General features: G+C 46.4%; 2 long non-coding RNA genes across 4 annotated transcripts in view; one reads left to right on the forward strand and one right to left on the reverse strand.

Moving 5' to 3' along the window:
* Positions 1 to 18,026, forward strand: part of LOC126504458 (uncharacterized) — a 20,358-nt gene continuing 2,332 nt past the window's right edge. The window contains exons 1-9 of one of the 3 annotated variants that reach the window (XR_007592608.1): positions 1 to 449; positions 576 to 643; positions 2,341 to 2,484; positions 2,598 to 2,790; positions 4,672 to 4,829; positions 5,127 to 5,263; positions 6,211 to 6,382; positions 6,507 to 7,785; positions 9,101 to 9,215. This is a non-coding gene — a long non-coding RNA (uncharacterized lncRNA). Of the gene's footprint in view, positions 450 to 575; positions 644 to 2,340; positions 2,485 to 2,597; positions 2,791 to 4,671; positions 4,830 to 5,126; positions 5,264 to 6,210; positions 6,383 to 6,506; positions 9,228 to 11,277; positions 12,305 to 18,026 lie in introns of those variants that run through there. The other 2 variants (XR_007592607.1, XR_007592609.1) reach the window with 2 other exon arrangements.
* Positions 17,129 to 18,026, reverse strand: part of LOC126504459 (uncharacterized) — a 15,831-nt gene continuing 14,933 nt past the window's right edge. The window contains exon 4 of the long non-coding RNA XR_007592610.1: positions 17,129 to 17,268. This is a non-coding gene — a long non-coding RNA (uncharacterized lncRNA). The remainder of the gene's footprint in view (positions 17,269 to 18,026) is intronic.

An 18,026-nucleotide genomic window follows, 5' to 3' on the forward strand; every position in this document is an offset into this window, starting at 1 on the left:
TACTTTTACTACTGGGGTTTCTGGGTTCCGTGTTGAGACAGGAAGGCACACCCACAGCCAATACCATCTGTCAATCAAGAGCGGTGGGAGGCCAGAGACAGAGTTGGCACAGCCGCCTTCAGTGGTGCTAGACAGGTCTGGGCCCAGAGGATGCCTTGCACAATCTCTTAGGGAAATGAACAAATATAAATTAAAAAAAATGATGCTTTTGCAAACTAACACAGACTAAAAGATGAGGCACATTAGTCCAAAGAGATGGGTTCCAAATAAGCAATCCTGGATGCAAGAGGAATGAGTGGACTGGGGTGGGGGGTGCAGAACAACTAGATGCTCTGAAGCTCTCCTCGTCTCAGGGCAGCACCAGGAGCGGGCTGAAGCTGCCCCGTGCAGTCTCTCTGGAAAGGTAGAAGCTCACAGCCGCTTTCTATGAGCAGGAGCAACAATAGCAGGTGATTTGTGACTGATTGACTACATTCGTCATATCATTTTATTATTTAATGAGAGTCTCTATGGAGGTTTTATTTAGTTATTTATTTTAATTCAGAGCTCACTCCACCCTTGTTATCTCTCCTCAGAAATTCCTGAAGTCAAAGGAAGGAAAGCCCAGTTCCTCGGCCTTGCAATCAACCTCTAGGAATTCTGGGTAAGCAGTAAAGACCAGCATGCAGCAGGGCGTGCAGGAACTGTGGCATGGGTTTTCCTTCTCAGACTTTCCTCATCAGGGAATTAGGACAACAGTGACTTAACAGCAGGGTTTGGTCTCAATAAACCTATTAATGTCACCTGAAAATATGCTCAGCTGACAATCCCCTGCGTGCAGTTAACCTATAAGAGCAACCTCGCCTAGCAACCAACTCACTGTCGAGTCTCCTTTGCCCCCTTCGGGTTGACATGATTGACAGGAGCTCAGGCTTCCTGCCCCACCCAGCTCCTGGGAGAGCCATTCAAATTTAGAGGTATGATGTCTCCTAAACGCGCAATGCTTTTGTACTACCGCAAAAATAAAATACCCGTAAGTCAAATCAGTATGATTCAGAACCCTGCATAGTAATTAATTTACATTAGTAAAAGTTGAAAATTCAGCTCTATACAAAGATGATCATAGAGTTCATAACCAGAGGGGGGCCACAGAGTTTGTTGAGTTCCCCCATCCGCCTGCCCTTTTCACAAAGTGGAGATAGACAGGAAGGTACGCCAGGCTCAAACAACAAAAGACTTGGCGGAGTCCTGCAGCTTTTATCTCTAGTGGGGAGAGAGACAGTTTAAGGTCCTTTTAAACAGCCGCCATTTTCCAGTTTGGCTCCTCAGAAGCAGCACAGCACACCTAAATATGGGGACAGAAATAAGAAAAGCAGCTTAAAGCAATGGGCACAGAGGGAGAGGGGCGTGAGGAGGCCCCCTGAGCTTATTTAGATTAACTCCACACAAATCCTCACAGACAGGAAGCAGCATAAAATATTTACATTCAAATGGATATATTGAGTTGCCCGAGCCTTCTTAAAATGTCCTAATGTATACATGCAGTTACCTATCTTAATTGCTAATCCAATAAACATTATTAACATCTACTGGACTAAACCAATAGGGATTAGAGTAAAAGTGAGGATATAAATATTCAGAACGAGAAGAGCAAACATTCACTGAGGGGTATGCTTGATATGCTCGGCAGGTCTTAGCTTGTTCACCCAGAATGCTAAGTATAGTTCTTTTTCCACTTTCTAGGTGAGGAAACCGAGGTTTAGGGTAGTGAAGGAACTTGGCCATGGTGGCAGAGCTGGTAGGTGGCAGAGTTCAGAGTGACTCAGGTTAGTGGGGCCCCTAATTATTAGCTTCACGAGGTTTATGTGAGACCTCCACCCTTAGAACTTGGAATTGAATGGACGAAACTCTCCTGAACCAACGTCATTTACATGGGGTCAAGACTGTCAGTCAGAGAAGGAAAAATGAGATGGGGACTTCAAATGGAAGAAAGAAAAGGAAGAATTCCCAAGGAAGGAACTCACTGGCAGGTGTTTAAGAGCGAGGGAAGAGGCTGGCAGGTGAGAGAGGCGCAGGGAAGTGCGCCTTAGAGATGGGGCTGGACTTAGCAGACACGTCCAGAGGGTAGAGGCGTGTCTTCGGTCCAGGTTAAGAGAGACAGTTGTCTTGATACAATGAGGGTGGAACGAGATCTGAGGATTACAAGGGGCAGGTTGCTGGTGGCCATTTGAGCTCCTCTTCACAGGAATAGGGAGCCAGCTGGATGTGACTAGCCTTTGGGTAATGGTGACAGGGCTGTGAAGAGCCAAGGATGCTTCAGAAAACAGCGAGTACCAAGATATCTTCCTGTCCCATAACCAGGAGTTTTGGTTACTCTGCAATTTGGAGATCAGCGGTGGATCACAGCCAGGTCTTTAAGAAAGGCGGGGCATGGCTCCCAAAGGTGGCGACCCTCCAATACTCTGCCTAGTGAGTGTGCCTTTGGACAGCTGTGTGCTTGTTTAGGTAAGTCATAATCTTCATGCTAAGGACCAGGAACCAGGCTAAACCACAGCCACCAGCCAGCTGTGTGACTTCCGTGCCTCTGGTAATGGCTCCTCTCCTTTTCTTCTTTGCAGCCTGGGTTTTAGCTCTGGTCGCCAAATACTCTGTAACATCCTGCTTTTTGTCCTCTGCCCCTGGGGGGTTGTCCAGCTCCATGCCTCCTACTTTGGAAGAGCAGCGCCCCCTTGTGATCATGACCGCTCACCTTGGACTCTCTCAGAGAGCTGAACAAAGGGAAGAAGAGGAGCTCTAACCCCAAGATCTCGAGTCAGAAGCAACCTCAGAGCCTTTAGCTCTCCTGCGTCTCTTTTAGTTACTAAAGTTTAAGACCCACTGCCCTGAGAAGGAAGACCCTGGTGTTCTTTCAGACTTCCATCTTTTCGCCACCTCTATGAAACCTTTTCCTGAGGGAGCAAAGGGGCCCACCCAGAAGAAGGCCCAGTGACATCAGCGGACAGGACCCACTTTTTCTGTTCACATGTCTAATGTGTTTCCTTCAGCAAGGCTCAGTCTCTGAGGACAGAAATGTCCCTGTTCCCAGATCCCAGGGCCCCTTAAGAGAAGCTGTGAAGTAGATGAAGTGTTGTTAGGGGTTCCCCTTTCCTCCCTCTCTTTCCTTTCCTCCACCTTCCTCTACTGTCCCCCCCTTGACCTTGAACACAAAGGCAGGGTTTAAAAGGTGGTTAATGTTTAAAGGGAGAGTCAGGCTAGGCGGGTTGCTCAACTGACAAACAAATCCACCTGCTTTGTTGCTTCCTAAGCTAACAGGCAGCCGCCAGAAGATGGTCACTCACCCGGCAGTGGCTCACACCGGCTGGCAGGCCACCTACAGGGCAATTGCACAGTGTGCTGCAATAACAGGAGGCTATAAATAGACTTTTCCAAGAAGCTGCATGCTGGGGTTGGATGAGCCTGCTGGGGAGTCCTGATTTGTTGCCCTTCAAACAAGTAGGGAAACACTTCTAAATGGGCTCTGTAGAATGGAAGCCCAGGGTAAAGCCGTCTGCTTTTCCTTCGGAGTTCAGCTTCCTTCCCGGTTCATAATGACCTTTGAGGGTCTAGAGTAATAATAGAGACAATAACAGAAATTCCTCGGTAGGTTTCATTTCCCCTCATTCCTATTGCCCATATCAGCAGTTCTTCGTCCCTCATTCCTATTCTCCCATACTAACAATTCCTTAGTTCATCTTCATTTCCCCTTATTCCTAATGCCCATACTTGTCTAGTCTCTTTATGCCTTCACCATGACCTTCATTGGTGCTCCAGTCAGGATTAATATCATTATCTCCTTGTCTATAAGACTGATTCTCTTACCCCATTGTTCGTCCATGTTTGTCCTGTGTGAACTCTTTGAATGCATCTCCTTTCATTATTATTATTATTATGGTCTACCATTTTTAACACACACCCATTGTTTGTTGATTAAATATACATGCCTCTATGAGTTTGTGCAAAACACAAGGAAAGCTTACTTTCATGGAGAATTTGACAACGAAGTGTGAAGGGGAGTTATGTTTTCTGCCTGTCCCCCACTAGATCATTTTAAAGGCCCTGGAGTGGCTATCACTGAGCATAGCCCCCAGTCATTCTGCTGGGCTCTTACACCCTCCTGAGATCTGGTTCCAAGTTACTCATGGTCCTAGTTAAGGCTGTTATTGCTGTGAAGAGACACCATAACCATGACAACTTTGATGTTTTATATTGGGGTGGCTCGCTCACAGTTTCAGAGGTTCAGTCTCTTATCATTGTAGATGGAGCACGGTGCTGTGCAGGCAGACAGTAGCTGAGAGTCCTACATCTTGCAGCAAACAGGAAGTTGACTGAGACACTGGGTGGTATCCTGAGCATAGGAAACCTCAAAGCCCACCCCCACAGTGACACACTTCCTCCAACAAGGCCATACCCACTCCAACAAAGCCACACCTCCTAAGAGTGCTGCTCCCTGTGAGGTTGTGGGGGCCAATTACATTCAAACCATTACAGTCATTCACCCATCTATTAATTCAACATTTCCAAGAGGCTCCTGTGTTCAGGCCCTAGGCTAGGCTTGGGGGCAAACAACAAGGAGGCCCAGCCTCTATTGATTGGGAGTTCAGTCTAGAGAAACACATAAAATAACTCCTGCTGAGTTTATATGTTTCATTACAGAAGCTTGTGCACATAGAAGAGAGAACTAACTGCTTGTGAGAGCCAGGAGAGGCCTCACTGGAGACTGTTTGTACTGCACGTTGAAAGAAGAGTAGGAATTTATGATGTCAGGAAGCGGAGAAAGGGCCTTCTAGCACAGGAAGTGCAAATGCACAAAGGTGAGGAGGAGAAAGAGAAAGGAAGAGGGGACCACATATTGGGAAGGTACCAGCAGGCTACTAGGGCAGGCGGGACATGTAATATGGTGACCCAGACTCAGACTGGAAAGAAAAGCTGAGACCGGACCCCAGAGGACCTCATCTACGGTGTCTCTTAATTCAGCTTTCATCCCGAAGTTAGTGTGCACCATGGATTTTTAGGACTCTGCTCTTTCCTAAGGGGCTGTTAACCTGTGTCTCCATAGTTCCAGGGAAGGAGCCGCTGCCATTGATTTTCTCTCCTTGTGCTTTTATTAGGAAATTGATGTCTGTGCAGTATTCCCAAAGAACACACTTATCTTGGAGACTCATTAACCCATCTTGTGCGCATTGGTTGCCAGGCACTGCAGTGGCTGGGTATTCATGGCTGCGGGAGTCCTTCTCCTGAGGTGCAGGTGAGTCTGCCTCTTTGGGCTGGGGGACTTCTGGTTGTTTTGCCTTGGAGAGGCACTGGATACCTTAAGCCATCTAGATGTCCCCCTTGTGAGCAGGGTCAGGCATTGACAACATCCTTCCTCGCGCTGGAGGTGCGGCCTGTGCTGGAACCCCAGGGCTTTCCTCTGCTGTGCTCAGCACGATGCTGAAACAGCGACCCTCAACTCTAGGTCTTATCCTTGAATGCTAAGATGAAATAAAGCAAATGACACCACGATCCAGAGGGACCATGCATGGAAAGAGAAATGGCAGCCCTTGTCATCGGGGCTGGGAATGATTGTCGTAGAGGATGAAATGAGGAGACAAATGAGGCTCTAGAAGCTTGACACTCTGGGCATGAGGAGGCTGTAATAGAAAATGAACAGGACTCAATGTCCTAGGCTCAGCCCTCTTCCTGGCTCCCATAATCCTCTCTGTCAAAAGAAGACAGGAGCTCATTTGCTGCTTTAGAACCTTGATCCACCTAGATGCATTGCTGCGTTGCATTTCAGTGCTTCTCAACCAAGGCGTGAGTTATCCAGTTGCCACTGTCTCGTGTGTGTTTGTGTGTGTGTGTGTGTGTGTGTGTGTGTGTGTGTGTAACATGGGGCTGCTTTCATCTAGTCCAGACGAGAGTTACTGATCTACCCGTTCTCTTTGGAAATACTCTGGAAGAGAATGAAATAAGCACGCCTTGTTATTTTCCATACTCCTCTAGAGATTTATTCTGTGGCTTTTTTGATATCTCAAAACAAGGAATGAGGTGAGGAAGAGAAAGAGGCATACACAGCGAAGCAGGGACCTGATTAGTCACAGGAGACAGAGGGAACCATTTCCTACTGGCCTTGATGTATGTTAGAGTTCTATGGTGGCACAGAACTTATGGAATTTATTTATATTACAAACGGTTGCTATTGGGTTGCCTTAGAGACCGTGGGCTTAGTTGTCCAACTACGGCTGTCTGCAAACGAGAAAGGCTGAAAACCTCCACTCAGTCCATGAAGATGGGTGCCTCGCCAAGTTCTCCTGGGGACATGTCTGTGGGTACATTTGGATTGCTGATTGATGTACAAAATGTACAAAGGTCCCACCACACACAGGTAGGTAAACCTGCCTATTTAAGAAAGGTAGCCAGATGTGAGTCAAGGAACAAGTTAGCAGGCAGTATTCTTCCACAAGTTTTGATTCAGCTCTTGCTTCAGCACCTACCTTGACTTCCCTCAGGGATGGAGCGTGATCTGGAGTATAAGCTGAAATCAACCCTTTCCTCCCTGTGTCGATTTGGTGGTGGTATTTACCAAGCAACAGAAAGCAGACTAGAAGAGCCCATTGAGAGTGTCATCTGTATGAGGACTCAGTGAGCCTCTTAGGAATGAAGACTTCCAGGTTTGGTTAGAGATGCTCTGGTCTATGTGGTGGGGTACTTAGAAACCAACAACCGAGTCTTGTTTCCTGGGACAAAATGGCTGTCATAGTTTGGGCATGAAGTGCGTCCCCTATGGCTCAGGAGTCGAAGGCTTGGCTGCCAGTTGGAAGACCCAGTCACTGGGATTGTGAGGTCTCTGACCTCTTCAGAGGACTAATCCATTGATGGATTTGTAATTTGATGATGTGTGACGGGAGGTAGGATCTACTTGGAGTGAGTGCCTCACTGAGAGAAGTCGCCCTAAGAAGGTACGCCTCCTTCCTGTTGCTTTCCTGGTGTTCCCTGCTTCCTGGCTGCCAGCAGGCCAGTGGCTCTACTCTGTCCTCTCTGCAGGATACTGGGCTTCACCACATGCCCCAATAACCATGGACTGCAACCTCTGAAGATGTAAATCCAAACCAAGTTCTTTCTCCTTTTCAGTTGTTTCTGTCTGGTATTTGACACAGAGAGGAAAACCTCCTACAAAAGCACATGAGCTAGGATTCAAATAATTTCACTTGTATTGGCCAAAAATCAGAAACTCTCCAGAATGCATACATTATGGCTCTATATACTTCATATATTATTTATTTAGATTCAGTATGTTTGTTTATTAGTTCCTTCACCCTAACTTTGACTCCCACCTGTTGCTTATATTTAGCCAGACCTGGGAGACTACGGCCTACGTGTTAAGTCCAGCCTATGGGCTTGTGAGCCATGACCGTGGCAATGATGGTCAATGTTTTCAAGGCGCATACAGCAACATCATCAACAACAACAACAACATCAACAACAACATCATCAACATCAACAACAACATCATCAACAACAAAACATAAAGAAGAACATTTAGCAGAGTCCTGATATGGCTCCCAAAGTCTACAGCGTTCACTCTTTGGCCCTTGGGATAAACGTTTGCCAACTGCTGCCCTGGAGATGTCCTGACTGCCCTGTGAAAAGATTGGCGGCTGTTGCTCACTTCCCTCTTACAGCCGTCTTGGGAGGCGGGGCAGCGCCTATCATGCCCATATCCAGTGAGGCAACAGAAGATCAGAACAGTTACCTAACTGCTCCGAGGTCACGTTCACGCCGGTGAAGGTAGAAAGGGGTCAGGGGCTCCTAGTTGGACCTCTTATCGCTAGATGGCAGAGGGAGTGACTGGCCAAAGTGACTGAGCCAGCTCTCCCGTAGGAGGCAGCAGTGGCTGAACCACATCCAAACCGATTGGAGGGCATTGGGTCTCTCCACCCTTCCTTAGCAAGCAGCTCATTGGGAAACGGAGAGCATGAAGAATATTTGGAAATGCTAAAAATGTTTAACTAGCCTTATTATAGACTTGGGCAAGCTGGGCAACAGAAGTTCACATTGCCCAGCAGACACGGTGTCTCAACTCCCCAGCGTGACCTTACCTCCAGGGTGGCCCCGAAAGCCGTGAAGCGGACTTCAAACAAATGGCCTTCATGGCGCCCCCATTCCTCTGTGCTCTCATCCTGTTCCCTCTCCTCCACGCAGAAGTTGGATGCAGACGGCAGCTTGAGGGAATGAATGCTCTCATTGTTCACCAGTGAGCCTGTCAGTCGCTTCCCCACGGCAGCCCCTGAGCAGCCGGTGTGGGGCACTCTGTCCTCAACATAAACAGCCAGCCAGGCTGAGTAGCGGCTTGTTTTCCTCACCAAGCAGGCAAGGTCTGACAGATGCTGGGGCCGGCCCCCACCGCTGCCCCATGGCTGAACAGGGGTTTTGTATCAGTTAATGTGACCCAGCTCCTGCCTAATGTCCTTGAATGCTACTGAGGAGAGTCCTAAAATCAAGATGTGTTCAGGATGGGTTCTGGGTCACCTTTAAGAAGGAGGGATGGGAGATGCAAAGACTAGGCTGCTTGTCTGTCTGTCGCAGACAGTTTAAGAAGCTCTAATACAAAATCAGGACTCTGAACAAGGTGACTATAGACTCTTCAAGGAAGCTAAAATTCTAAGTTCTCTAATCTCTTCCTTGACGGTCTGCTGAAACAGAATGGACTTCTATCCAGATAGGCTTATTCAGCAGATTGTCAACTGAGTCCTTCTCATGTACAAACAAGAGCCTTTCTAGGGAGGGACAAAGGAGGAAGCCAGGTGAGAGGCAGTCTCCAGGTTGAGGGGTGTCTGCTGAGTCAAGGAAATCCCAGAGTTCTGGGGCGAGCATCTGTTAGCAATGCACAGAGAGTCTAGCAATGCAGACAGAGGACACAGCCCAGGATGGCCTGGCTCCTGCTGGAAGCTTCTGCTCTCGCTCTAGGACTTCCTCAGCCTTGCTCTTTCTACAGTCACTCAGTCACTTAAAGGCATGTGTTTCCTTCCTTTCTCCCTCCTTCCCTTCTTTCTTTCTTCCTACCTTATGGCCCCTTCCTTTATTTTTTTTTTTTTTCCTTCAGAGACGCTCTCTTGCATCCCAAGCTGACCTCAAGCTCAATACACAGCCAAGGATAGCTGTGAACTTCTGGTGCTTGTGACTCCAGCCACCCCCCTACACCCTACCCCTGTCGAGCACTGGGGTTACAGGTATGTGCCGCCATCCCCAGTTTATGTGATTGGGAGATGAAACCCACATACCCAGCCTGTCCTCTGTGCCATCCGTCTCCATACTGTGTGTGGCCTTCCCTCTTTTTCCCGGCCCAAGAGTACCTTTGCACACTCCTGTTCACAACCTACAGGTCCTACCCGAAGAGCTTCAGCTCCCTTTGTAGGACGTGTCCCTGCCTTGTGCTTTTTGCTGTCCCCTTTCTTCTCTTTGAATCTAATTTCTTGGAGACTTGTCTTCTTTCTGTGAGAGCTCTGGGACCCTGAGCCACTGTCTGATTCATTGGCAGCACCAGCGGTACCCTAGCCGGCTGGCTAGCATGACATAGTAGGGGCCACTTTATGCCCCCCCCCTCCTATGATGCTTCTAGGCAGGTGGTAAGAAAACCATGAAAATGCTAGGCAAGCTGACAGCTAGGGATAGAGCCACTCTGAGTTGAAGAGATCTTTTTCAGGTCATTTTTTTTTTTAAGCAATTCAGGACACCAGGTTGCATCAGACACCGAAATTTCCTAACTCCTTAGCAATCTGCCCATCCAAGGTTTTTGCCAATGCAAACACTCCCATTGATGAGAGAGAGAGGAAGGCGTCTCTTGCCTTCAGAGTTACCTACCTATAAAGATCAGTGAGGCCCGATACAGACAATTCTCACGGAGCAGCTCACCACTTTCGCCCTGAAATCACATTTTCCCATCTTGATCATGTTCTTTGTAGGTGTTTATTTTTCTTGCCAGGAGAGACAGCCCGCTGTGCCTGCTCATTCGGCAAGTCGCTGCCAACTTAAACCCAGCAAATAGCAACAAAAAGCGGCTTTAATGAGATTCTAAAGTTCAGCTGTGAAAATTGAAAGTTGCCCAATATCAAACCACCCAACCACCTGAGAGTATTACTCCGAAATGTCCTTGTCACTCACAGCGATGCTATTTGGGACCAGGCAGTTTACAGTAATGGGTGTAAGAGGCAGGGGTGTGAGATACAAGCTGGTTACCCTGGGACAGCTTTGGAAGAGATGAACACAGGATGTCTGCGAACAATGCGGTATAGCACCTGGGAAGAAGCAGATATTAGCGTCCCCTGTCGCATCTCCCCTTCTCGCAGACCTCAGCATTCCTCAGTGTGTACTTGGATTCTGGCTGACTCACGTCTCCAAACAATTGGACACACCCTTCTCACACTGAAAGAAAGCCATGATAACAGTATAGTCAAGAATTGTGGTGAGGCCAATTCTATAGACCTGGGGTCTGTTGTGTATATTAGCATATAACAAAGTATATATTAATTTCTTATTGTTTCACTCAGTGACTTTAGTTTCTGCCTGTCCTGTAAGTAGGAAAGTGAGTATCTCCTTCTTGATGGCTGCCATTTCTTGTTCAAATAATATTCCTGTATCTCAGGAGTGGCCAGTCCAAAGACGTCAAAGAGAAAGTATAGGAGTAATTGAAATTTCCCATAGTCATCCAAGGTCACTGTATGTCAGGGTCACAGGGCACTGTAGTCAAAATTTTGTATGATACAGTACCAGAATACCCGTTCCCTCGGTGGCAATGCCCCGGTCAAGCAGATTGCTTTCCTAAAGTAGTCATGCAGCCTCTGCTATTAGTCCTACGACATCCAGAAGAAAGTCTTCAGCCCAGTTCAGAGACTCTCATGTCAAGGGTTAAAAGTCACCACCCCACCTAGCACAAGGGCAACAGAAATGAGTGAAATGGAATAGAGCTAAGAAATATGACAAGACTGGGTCATGGTGGTTCATGACCTTAATCCCAGCACTTAGGAGGCAGAGGCAGGTGGATCTCTGTGAGTTCAAGGCCAGAGCTAGTTCTAGGACAGCCAAGGCTACACAAAGAAATCCGGTCTCAAAAAAAAAAAAAAAAAAAACAAGAAAAAAAGAGAAAACTTGACATGTAGGCTTTGCTTTTTATTGACTGCCCATGCAGGAAAGTTAGAGGCATATACATGCATTATTGATTATCTTTGACACAAGGAATACAGAATGAACAAAAGGTTTTATAATTCAGTTCTTTTCTAATAGGAGCCTGGAAAGCTAAGGCCCTTCCCTCTGTGTTGGATGTCAGTGTCTCCTCTTCGGGTGACAGATCGCTTCACCTTGAGACCTCCATTGCTTCAACATTGTCGCGGTCCAGTTTCCATATTATTTTGCCTATCTTCAATAATGTCAATTGATATTTCTCCCTCTGTCCCATCAGGATTGAGTGATAAAGGTGAATTCATAAGCTCTATCCCCTCCTCATTGTGTTTGAAATGTGCTTGTTGCTGTGCACTTCTCAAATGGACAATTTTAAGAATGTCATTCAAGCTATTACTTTTTCATCTCCGAGAGCTCATTCCAGCATAGTGAGGTGACCCCGACTGCTCCCTACAAAATGAGTTTCTTAGAGGTAATTTCTTTAGAAGGAGTAATTGAATCCTACATGTCTTATCAGTATCCTCCAAAAATAGATATATTCCAAAGTTTATTGTAGATGGTCTAGTTTTGGAAGAATAGATATGAAGATTTTTGTGTTAGAGCATCTGAGCAAGTCAATCTCAATGATTCAAAGCACCCTCTCCAGCTCTAAACCTTCAACAGATATACCCCAAAGACCATAAAACACAGTAGAAGAGGGCTGTGTGCTTCCGTGGGCTATGCCAACCACAGAACCATCGGCAGTGCATGCAGAACAGCTCATCCAGGGCTCTGTGTGAGCTCCTATACCCTTGGCATTTTCTAGCCCTAACCTTTTAGCACTAAGCCATTCCGAGTGAATAATAGAATGATGTAGTGGGCTTACGGCTTATGTTCTTATAAATATTTCCTTATTAAGTTTCTTAACAAGTCTGACATCAGTGCTGGGTAGGTCATAGGTCATCACGGTCTCTAACTGTGCTAAGGTTGACCCATCTGTGACCAAGTTAGCAAGACCCTTTTGGTACCATAAGGGTCCAATACTGTGTTTACCTTAATGGTCTTTTAACCTGAATCCCAATCAATTCCATGGATAAATAAGTACTTAGCTCTTCAGCTGGGGCCCGGGGCACTGGAGATTACTTACACTTTGTCCACAGCTTGTGTTGTAGATGTTTAGTGATGCAGTCAGCACACCGAGTGACAAGGTTTCTGATTCTTTCCACTTGGGATGGTGAGCTTCAAGTAAAACCAAGTCTCCATGAAGGATGGCAGTTAGAATTCAGAATAGATCCCCAGAATCATTTGCTGATTGTGGGGTCACTCAGGTGGACTGGATTCCTGGAAGAACCACAGAACGACTTCACAATCTGTCCTGGGCACATTCCTGTTTCCATGCCAAGATAAACAGTCACTAGAGGAGACTATAGTTGTATGTAAATCTCAACCAATCAGAATAAACATGATTACACTGCTTATTTACACAAAACTTACTTGATTGTCTTATGCTTACCCTGGACATATAGTGCCCACAGAAGCCAGAAGAAGACATTGGGGGTTCCTAGAACTGGACTTGCGGGTGATGTTAACTGCTGGACGTGGGTATTGGGAATGGAACCCAGGTCCTCTAAGAGCTGCAAGAGCTCTTACATGCTGAGCCATCTCTCCAGCCCCATATTTTTTGCCTTATATTGTTTCCTGAGCAAATTTTTTATGAGCGGATATAGTATCTTCTCATCTTTGCCTCTGAGCCCCCTTTCCTTTTGAGACACACTCTCCACCTATAGCCCAGGTTGGCCTCAAACTTGCCATTCTCTAGCTTCTATCCATGTAGGATTGTCCCTATGCCATGCCATCCTGACCTCAATGGATCCTTTTCTATAATTTCATCATCTCTTAGTGGTCTTGATGCCTGAGAATCCCCCTCCCCTTTGAGTGTAGCGGCACTGAACTACAGTGTTACTGTGTTTACATTCTAAAATAAAAAGCCTTTAAGAACACCTGCCTTCTTTTCATTTGGTATTTTTCATTGTGTATATTTTCCAAGCTGGTTTTACTGTATAACATATTCTCTGGACTCCAAATCTGAGCCTTCTTGGAATCGTTTTCTATTCAGAAGAATGATGCATAGGAATGCAGTAGCTAGTATGTAACAGTAACTAAACAGCTTAACTGTTTTCTATCTTAAGCTCTGGGTTTCTCGGCAAATTACGGCTAAGCACTAGCTAATATCTAAGGCTCTACCAATCAATCCTTTTATTTCAAAATGTTAATAGCTTAAGTCCTAAGGTACCCTTACATCCAGGTCCCTCAACAATCCTAGAGGCCAGCTGCCTGGAAGAGGTGCTTTCTGGAAAGATGGGCAGCCTAACAAAGCAGCAGAGTTGTCAATGTGATTGCACTGGTTAGTTCTGCCACCATAGCATACATTAGTCACCTAGGCAAGAGGGAACCTCGACGGGGGTGTGCCTCCATCAGACTGGCTATGGGCACATCTGAGGGTCACTTTCTTGATTAATGTGGGAGGGGCCATCTCATTTGTGGGCAGTGCTACCTCTGGGCCTGTGGCTTGGGTTGTGTAGGAAAGCTAAGGAGAACAAAGAAGTAGGCGGTCTTCCTCCATGGCTCTTCCCTCTGCTCCTGCTTGAGTTTCTGCTCTAAGTTCTTTCAGTGATGAGCTGTGATCAGGATATGTAAGCCAAGTAAACCCATCCCTCCCCAAGTTGGTTTTTGGTTGTGGTATTTATCACAGCACAGAAAGCAAATTAGGACAGTGATACTCTACCAAGCCCATCACTCCTTCTGTCATTACAGAGATGTTGTAAAGGGCAGAGGAAAACCAGGAAAAAGGGGGGGAAGAGAGCTAACCAGTTCACTTCTAGCAAGCCAAGAGTGTGCTGGCCTTTATGGGCACAGTCTCATTTCATCCTTTCTGAGAGAGGTAATATAATTCTCACTCTCTACACATAAGATGAAAGAGTCAGAGGTGTGAAATAATCTGACCAAAGAGTTGCAGAGAGTATTTGGGATGCGAGAAGATTAGTTTGGCACAAAGTCCACATTGTTCTCACTCTCGGCTGCCTGATTCTTGGTTCCAGTATAGAAGCTTCCAGACAGAGAGCTGTCTTGGAAGTGTTATCTCCCGGTTTTTCTGTGTTGACTGAGCATGCCTAGTCCCTCAATGCTCTTAAGGCCTGGAGGCATCAATCAAGCTCCAGGAAAGAACTTGTTCTGGTGTTCTGGAATATGACTGGTATGACTAGAGTTTACAATTAGCTATTGCATATTCTATGAACAACCAGAGGAGAGCCTAAAGCTATAAGCCTGAAGAAATGGTAAGAAGCATTGTGGAGATGATCAATGCTTGACGTACTTGCCATGGGAGCAGAAGGAGCCGAGCTTGGAACCCCAACACTCATGCAAAAGCTGGACATAGCAGCATGTGTTCGTGACTCCAGCACTGTGACATGAGGAGTCAGAGACAAGGGCACCTCTGGATTTCACTGGCCAGTCCATCTAGATAAAGCCGATGGGCCCAGGTTCAGGAAGACACTTACATAGATGCACATGTGTTACCCCACACATATCACAGAGAGAGAGAGAGAGAGAGAGAGAGGGAGAGGGAGAGGGAGAGGGAGAGGGAGAGGGAAAGAGATGATGATGATGATGATGGTGATGATGATGGTGGTGATGATGATGAAGGTGATGGTGATAAGAAATGATGATTGCCCTGATTCAGTCAGTGCACAATGTGTTCATTAATACTGGGTTATCACTACTGGGTTGTATTGATCAATACTGATCAATATGACTCCGAAGCATACAGATATGCACAAAATTCGGTGTTAAATGAGGGAAGTATAAGTCTACCTTAATTCCTTCCATAAACACCGAGGTAATATTCAGTGGGTGTCACAAGTGTGGGCTTCTCCGTCCCATTCTTTTAGTCTTCAGATACCACGCAACCTACTTGGTTGGGCGTGTTGAGTTAAGAGGCCTATTTTGGTGAAAGAAATGAGGGGAAGCTGTCCAGGAAGCTCTCAAATATTTACAGGGATCTAGACATTTGAATAAAGCAATTTTAAAAATAAATTAACTTATTAAAAAAAAACATGGATTTTTTTTTTCCTAGGAGTTGATAGCAAGGGCCCCAAACTCAGGGAGGAAAAGGGAAAATGTAGGGCCCATCCACTGGTCGTTCCTTCCTCAGGCAACGGGACTTTCCCCCCTGCAACCTGCCCCTGCGTCCCCACCTCTGACCCTGGACTGTGCTGGCATAATTTGCTAACCCAGAAGCTCATTTCCGCTCAGTTACCCTCTTCCACAGACACTGGGGCTGCTCTTCTACAGTCTCCTCTGGCTACTTGGCTAGGCGTTAAATCCACGTTTGTATTTTACTGAGGTCTCTAGAGTGAGAGAGGCAAACCACAGTCATGGGTATTATATTTCTCTCCCAATTATTGAATAGTTTAGGTTTATTATCAAATAATCAAGAGAAAATATCCAAAGGAAAGAAAAACTCCATGGAATGTTTTCGCTCAGAGGGAATCGCGGCTAAGATGCTGACGAAAACCCCTCCTGGATCTACCATCTCCCCCTGCAGGGTGCAGCTCCCAGGGGCCTCACACTTTGCTTTTGTGTCCTTGGCCATTGGGCAGAGGTAGGATGATGGGACGAATGTCACTCAGCCCTACTGCGGCCTCAGCAGGGTTACTGGGAAGAAGGCATTCAAGGTGACCATTGGGCAGCCCTGGCCCCACCAGCTCTCCCTGCCCTGTTTCTAACTTTCAGGGTAACCTGCTGCAGAATGGCACCCAACAGGGCAGCGCCCTCTGGAGCAACTTCTCGGGATCAGACGATGGTCATATGGGAAATTGGATTTATTGGGTTGTGAAATTTGCTTTCCATATTCCAAATTTCCAGCCTCCTGACAATTCCTGTGATTTGAAAACATTACTTTTTTAGCCTGTTTCCTGTGAACAGACCCTCTGGCTGAGACTGCCCTAGGGTAAAGAGTAAAGAGCAATGGTCAGAGCTCATCAAGATAAACAAAACTGGGGAAAGGGGCTCCCTGGAACAGCTTTCCTCCAATCCCTCTTACCTTGAGAGTGCATGCTTTCTTTTTCCTGTTTGGCTGAGGTTTCATGTTTTGCCATGAATAATTAGAAAAGAAACAAGGCTGGCTTTTTCCTGACTGATTGCTGAACCAGTTAGGGTGACCAGAGACTTGCTTTCTGTGCGTGGGGTCACGTAGAGTCAGAGACTGAGAATCCTCCAGGGGCTTGTAGCTGACAGACCCAGTTTCTCTGTCCATGTGAGTGGCCTGTGGACAGAGTCAAATGACTCCATGCTTCTCTAGGCCATCAGTCACCTCTTCAACTCTGGGTCTTGATTGTTGTTTGCACCAAACTCTTGGCAGAAGAAAGGCTGAGGGTGGAGGTGGGGGACTGGGAAGACCATGGGCTGTCAGTCACAAACAGATTTAAGGGAAGAAATGCCATCATGTTGCCTTATTGGGGAAGACATTGAGTGTAAGATGTCTGTATAAACCCTGCTGCTAAAATACTGTTCTTTGGGCTGGGATTAAGAAGACAGAATGGTTCTGACTGAGGAAGACAGTGGGGGAAGAGGAGCTCAGAAGCCAGGCTTCGAGTTCTTACAAGACTGCTGGCTGGTACAAGAGTGTAGACAAAATGTGTTCACTTTTCTTGGATATATGGATAATTGATAAATTCTTAGGCACTTTGATGAAACCCACTTTTTTGCTATCTGAGTTATGGAACTCATAGATTTGTGCTGTTTTATGTTTGTTTGGGACTCAAATGTCTAAATAAGAAATGGAGCTTCCATGAGTTTGTTCTCCTGGCCAAGAGTCTGCAGCTGTAGTTTTCCTGCGCTGTTTTTCAATACATCAGATGATGGAACAGAGAAATAAAAAATGGAGATGGAAACTCCCAAAGCAAAAATTGTTCTGCCAGCTTCCCATACCCGGGGAACGAATGAATATAAAACAAGGCTGCTTGTGCAGACAGCCACCCTTCTAGACCGAGCACCATTCTTCATTCTGTGAAAACATCTTAGGACCTGTCTTAGCCGCCTACTGCTGAGACAAAACACCTGAGGAAGTCAGTGTAGAAAGAAGAAAGGGTTACTTTATTCAAAGTTTTAGAGGTTTCAGTTCATGATTTCTTGGTCTTGCCGCTTTGGACCAGGATGGTCATCATGGCAGAAGAAGCCCCATCACCTCATGTCAGACAGAAAGCCCAAGATGGGAAGCAGCTTGGATCTCAGCATTCCCTTCAAGGGCACACCCCCAAGGATGTAACCTCCATCCACTAGCCCTGCTTCATCAAGAGTGTAGTGGGCCGGGTACCAAGACATTAGCATGTAGGCTTTCATGGGATAGTTCACACCCAAATGGCAGAGGACACTGCAAGACAGCTATTGCCTTACATAACTTCCTTCTTCCCTTTCTCCCTTTTCTGTGGTGTTGAATATTAAGCTCAGGGCCTCAAGTGCATTATGCAAGCACTTAACCGCAAATTATTCCAACCCTCATTTTAAAATTTTTATTTCATGTGTGTGGGTGTTTTGCCTGCATGTATGCCTGCACACCACTTGCGTGCCTGCCTGGTGCCCATGAAGGGTAACAAAAGGCATTGGATCTCCTGGAACTGGAGTTACAGATGCCTTGAGCCACCATGTGAATGCTGGAAACCAAACCAGGTTTTCTGGAAGAACAGCAAACTCTCTTAACCACTGAACCCTCTCTCCAGCCCCAATCCTGGCCAACCCCTATTTTTGTTGTTACTGTTTTTCGAGACAGGGTTTCTCTGTGTAACAACCCTAGCTCTACTGGAATTTGCTCTGCAGAC

This window comes from Alexandromys fortis, unplaced genomic scaffold, assembly GCF_014885135.2.
Source record: "Alexandromys fortis isolate MF-2015 unplaced genomic scaffold, M_Fortis_MF-2015_v1.1 scaffold_55, whole genome shotgun sequence".
Taxonomy (NCBI): Eukaryota; Metazoa; Chordata; class Mammalia; order Rodentia; family Cricetidae; genus Alexandromys; species Alexandromys fortis.